Below are 6,044 nucleotides of genomic sequence, written 5' to 3' on the forward strand. Positions count from 1 at the left end.
GAAAAAGATAAGAAACAAACAAAAAATTAATTAGTTAGTTGAAAAAGATTTTAAAATTAAATTTGAAAAAGATAAGAAGATAAGAAGTTAGATAAGATATTTTGAAATCAAATTTTTTAAAAAGATAAAATTTTGAAAAAGATAAGATAAGATATGTTTGAAAAAGATTTACTTTTTTAAATTAAAATTAATTACTAACAAGGAACTAAAAGATAAGATTCTAGAACTTAAAGATTGAACCTTTCTTAACAAGCAAGTAACAAACTTCAAATTTTTGAATCAATCACATTAATTGTTAGCTAATTTTCGAAAATTTGATATAAAGATAAGAAAAAGATTTTGAAAATATTTTGAAAAAGAATTTTGAAATTTTCGAAAAAGAGGAAAAATTGGAAAAGATATGATTTTTGAAAAAGATTTTGAAAAGATAGGATTTTTAAAATTGAAAATTTGACTTGACTTGTAAGAAACAACTAATTTTTAAAAATTTTTGACTAAGTCAACTCAAATTTTCGAAAATTTGGAGGGAAATAAGGAAAAGATATTTTTTATTTTTTTTTAATTTTTAATGATGAGAGAGAAAAACAACAAAAATGACTCACAACATGAAAATTATGAATCAAAACTCATGATGCATGCAAGAACACTATGAATGTCAAGATGAACACCAAGAACACTTTGAAGATCATAATGAACATCAAGAACATAATTTTGAAAAATTTTTGATGCAAAGAAAACATACAAGACACCAAACTTAGAAATCTTTAATGCATGGACTCTAACAAACAAAAAATGCATATGAAAAACAACAAACAACACAAAACAAGAAAACATCAAGATCAAACAAGAAGACTTGTCAAGAACAACTTGAAGATCATGAAGAACACTATGAATGCATGGAATTTTCGAAAAATGCAAGAAAAAATTTTTAAAGCATGCAATTGACACCAAACTTAAAAATTGACTCAAGACTCAAACAAGAACACACAAAATATTTTTGGTTTTTATGATTTTATGATTTTTTTGGATTTTTATTAATTTTTTTTCGAAAATATTTTTGGAAAAACGAAAAAGAAAAGAAAAATTTAGAAAAAGATTTTGAAAAGAAAATTACCTAATCTGAGCAACAAGATGAACCGTCAATTGTCCATACTCGAACAATCCCCGGCAACGGCGCCAAAAACTTGGTGGACGAAATTGTGATCCTCTTTGTATTTGCATGAGATTTAAAAATTGGCTCTATTGGAATTTATGATCACAACTTCATTCAGCTTAACCAGCAAGTGTAGTGGGTCATCCAAGTAATACCTTACTTACGTGAGTAAGGGTCGATCCCACAGAGATTGTTGGTATGAAGCAAGCTATGGTCACCTTGTAAATCTCAGTTAGGCAGATTAAATGGTTATGGGTTTTGAAAATCAATAATAAATAGAAAATAAAAAGGGATAGAAATACTTATGTAAATCAATAGTGGGAATTTCAGATAGGCGTGTGGAGATGCTGTGCTCCTCTCGGATCTCTATTTTCTTATTACATTCATCCAATTCTTCTTACTCCTTTCCATGGCAAGCTGTATGTAGGGCTGTGATGAGCGGATAATTTGTACGCTTTTTGGCATTGTTTTTAGTATGTTTTTAGTAGTTTTAGTTGAGTTCTTAGTATATTTTTATTAGTTTTTAGTTAAAATTCACTTTTCTGGACTTTACTATGAGTTTGTGTGTTTTTCTGTGATTTCAGGTATTTTCTGGCTGAAATTGAGGGACCTGAGCAAAAATCTGATTCAGAGACTAAAAAGGACTGCAGATGCTGTTGGATTCTGACCTCCCTGCACTCGAAGTGGATTTTCTGGAGCTACAGAAGCCCAATTGGCGCGCTCTCAACGGCGTTGGAAAGTAGACATCCTGGGCTTTCCAGAAATATATGATAGTCCGTACTTTTCCCAAGATTTGATGGCCCAAACCGGCGTTCAAAGTCACCTACAGAAATTCCAGCGTTAAACGCCGGAACTGGCACCTAATTGGGAGTTAAACGCCCAAACTGGCATAAAAGCTGGCGTTTAACTCCAAGAGAAGTCTCTACACGAAAATGCTTCATTTCTCAGCCCAAGCACACACCAAGTGGGCCCGGAAGTGGATTTTTATGTCTTTTACTCATCTCTGTACACCCTAGGCTACTAGTTTTCTATAAGTAGGACCTTTTACTATTGTATTTTCATCTTTGGATTATTTTTAGATCCTTTGATCATCTTTGGACATCTAGTTCTTAGATCATTTGGGAGGCTGGCCATTCGGCCATGCCTAGACCTTGTTCTTATGTATTTTCAACGGTGGAGTTTCTACACACCATAGATTAAGGTGTGGAGCTCTGCTGTACCTCGAGTATTAATGCAATTACTATTGTTCTTCCATTCAATTCCGCTTGTTCTTTGTCCAAGATATCACTTGTTCTTCAATCTGATGAAGGTGATGATTGACACTCATCATCATTCTCACCTATGAACAAGGTGACTGACAACCATTCTTGTTCTACAAGCATATGAGGCTTAGTGAATATCTCTTGGATTTCTGATTGCATGATGCATGGTTGATCGCCTGACAACCGAGTGCTCGCCTGACAAACGAGCCAACCATTCCGTGAGATCAGAGTCTTCGTGGTATAGGCAAGAACTGATGGCGGCATTCAAGAGAATCCGGAAGGTCTAACCTTGTCTGTGGTATTCTGAGTAGGATTCAATGATTGAATGACTGTGACGTGCTTCAAACTTTAACCTGCTGGGCGTTAGTGACAGACGCAAAAGAGGGATTCTATTCCGGTAGGAGGGGAACCAAACCGGTGATTGGCCGTACTGTGACAGAGTGCGTGAGCATTAGCTTTCACTGCGAGGATGGGAGGTAGCCACTGACAACGGTGAAACCCTACACGAGCTTGCCATGGAAAGGAGTAAGAAGGATTGGATGAAGACAGTAGGAAAGCAGAGAGACGGAAGGGAAGGCATCTTCATACGCTTATCTGAAGCTCTCACTAATGATATACATAAGTACCTCTATCTTTATCTTTTATGTTATTTTCGTTCATCACTATACCCATTTGAGTCTGCCTGACTGAGATTTACAAGGTGACCATAGCTTGCTTCATACCACCAATCTCCGTGGGATCGAACCTTACTCGCGTAAGGTTTATTACTTGGACGACCCAGTGCACTTGCTGGTTAGTTGTGCGAAGCTGTGTTTATGCCATGGTATTGAGCACCAAGTCTTTGGAGCCATTACTAGGGATTGTTTATGTTTGAAAAGTATTGATCACAATTTCGTGCACCAAGTTTTTGGCGCCGTTGCCGGGGATTGTTCTTGTGTATGGACAACTGACGGTTCATCTTGTTGCTTAGATTAGGCATTTATTTTTTTTCGAAATTCTTGAAGATGAATTCTAGAGTTTCATGATGATTTGCTGAAATCTGGCTGGCTGTAATGCCATGTCTAATTTCATTGGACCGAGGTTTCAACTTATCATCACAAGAGCTTGTTGATCTTGCTTTTGGAGTAGTGATCTGCTAAGGCTTGGATGGCCTTTGGCCATGTCAAGTGTTTTGGACCGAAGCTTTCTTTGAAAGCTTGGCTGGCTGTGAAGCCATGTCTAATTCCTGGACCGGAGTCTTAGACTAGCATTGCACTGATTCCTGGAATTCTCATTAAGAATTTTGATGTTTTCACTTAATTTTCGAAAAACACAAAAAAATTAGAAAACCATAAAAAACCAAAAATATTTGATGTTTCTTGCTTGAGTCTAGTGTCTCATCTTAAGTTTGGTGTCAATTGCATACATTCATTCATGTGTCTTAAGGATCTTCAAGTAATTCTTGATGATTTCTTACTCTGATCTTTGAATTCTTTTGACTTGAGTGTTTATGTGTCTCATGTAGTGTCAGTAGTATACAAACTGCTAAGTTTGGTGTCTTGCATGCATTGTTATTTGATTCTTGTTGCATTTTTGATTATTAAAAATCCAAAAATATTTTTAATTTGTGTCTTTTCAAGTCAATAATACAGAGAATTGAAGATTCAGAACATACTGCAGAGGAATTATACAGAAAAAGCTGAGCATTCAAAAATGCCCAGTGAAGAAGGCAGACTGGCGTTTAAACGCCAGCCAGGGTACCTGGCTGGGCGTTTAACGCCCAAAAAGGGTGCATTTTGGGCGTTAAACGCCAGAATGGATACCATTCTGGGCGTTTAACGCCAGGATGGTGCTAGGGGGAAGATTTTGTTTTCAAATCAATTTTTTTCAAGTTTTCAAAGTTTTTCAAAATCAAATCTTTTTCAAATCATATCTTTTCAATCAAATGTTTTCAAAATTAATTTCTTTCCTTTTTCAAAGATACTTACCAACAATTAATGATTTGATTGAACATCTCAAGTTTGTTACCTTTTCTGTTGAGAAAGGTTTAATGTTTGAATCATATCTTTTCTTGTTAGGCAAGTCATCATTTTTTTTTAAATCAAATCTTTTCAAAATTATTTTTCAAATCATATCTTTTAAAATTGTTTTCAAATCATATCTTATCAATCACATCTTTTTAAAACCATAACTTTTCAATCATATCTTTTTAATCACATCTTTTTCAAAATAATTTTCAATCAAATCTTTTTAATTTCTAAATCTTTTTTCAAAAATCACTTGATTTCTTTTCCACTTTTATTTTCGAAAATCAATTAATGTTTTTCAAAAATGTTTTCAAAATATTTTAATTAATTTTCGAAAAATTACTTCCCTCTTTCTCACATCCTTCTATTTATGGAGTACCACTCCTTCTCAATGCACAATTCGAACCTTATCTAAGTAAAGTTCGAATTCTTCTTCTCCTTCTTCTTTCTATTTCTCTTTTCCTCTGACACCTCAAGGAATCTCTATACTGTGACATAGAGGATTCCACATCTTCTTGTTCTCTTCTCTTTCATATGAGCAGGAGCAGAGACAAAGGCATTCTTGTTGAAGCTGACCCTGAACCCGAAAGGACCTTGAAGAGAAAGCTAAGAGAAGCCAAAGCACAACTCTCTTTAGAGGACCTGACCGAATTCTTCAAAGAAGAAGAAGACATGGCAGCCGAAAACAATAATAATGCAAACAATGCAAGGAAGGTGCTGGGTGACTTTACTGCACCTACTCCCGACTTCTATGGGAGAAGCATCTCTATCCCTGCCATTGGAGCAAACAACTTTGAGCTTAAGCCTCAATTAGTTTCTCTAATGCAACAGAATTGCAAGTTCTATGGACTTCCAATGGAAGATCCTCATCAGTTCTTAGCTGAATTCTTGCAAATCTGTGACACAGTCAAGACTAATGGGGTTGACCCTGAGGTCTATAGACTGATGCTATTCCCTTTTGCTGTAAGAGTCAGAGCTAGGATATGGTTGGACTCTCAACCTAAAGAAAGCCTGGACTCTTGGGAAAAGCTAGTCAATGCCTTCTTGGCAAAGTTCTTTCCACCACAAAGATGGAGTAAGCTTAGAGTGGAAGTCCAAACCTTCAGACAGAAGGATGGAGAATCCCTCTATGAAGCTTGGGAAAGATACAAACAATTAATCAGAAGATGTCCTTCTGACATGCTTTCTGAATGGAGCATCATAGGTATTTTCTATGATGGTCTCTCTGAACTGTCCAAGATGTCTTTGGATAGCTCTGCTGGAGGATCTCTTCATCTGAAGAAGACGCCTACAGAGGCTCAAGAGCTCATTGAAATGGTTGCAAATAACCAATTCATGTACACTTCTGAGAGAAATCCTGTGAACAATGGGACTAGTCAGAAGAAAGGAGTTCTTGAGATTGACACTCTGAACGCCATTTTGGCTCAGAATAAAATATTGACTCAACAAGTCAATTTGATTTCTCAAAGTCTGTCTGGAATGCAAAATGCACCAAGCAGTACTAAAGAGGCTTCATCTGAGGAAGAAGCTTATGATCCTGAGAACCCTTCAATGGAAGAGGTGAATTACCTAGGAGAACCCTATGGTAACACCTATAATTCTTCATGGAGAAATCACCCAAAT

The 6,044-nt window shown here is 35.9% G+C and overlaps 1 non-coding gene across 1 annotated transcript; it reads right to left on the reverse strand.

The window, feature by feature from the left end:
- Positions 1 to 5,498: 5,498 nt before the first annotated feature.
- On the reverse strand, positions 5,499 to 5,606 carry LOC130943055 (small nucleolar RNA R71). Its single transcript, XR_009071592.1, has one exon. It is a non-coding gene; the product is annotated as a small nucleolar RNA R71 (small nucleolar RNA).
- Between the last annotated feature and the right edge of the window lie 438 nt (positions 5,607 to 6,044).

Source organism: Arachis stenosperma, chromosome 7, assembly GCF_014773155.1.
Source record: "Arachis stenosperma cultivar V10309 chromosome 7, arast.V10309.gnm1.PFL2, whole genome shotgun sequence".
NCBI lineage: Eukaryota > Viridiplantae > Streptophyta > Magnoliopsida > Fabales > Fabaceae > Arachis > Arachis stenosperma.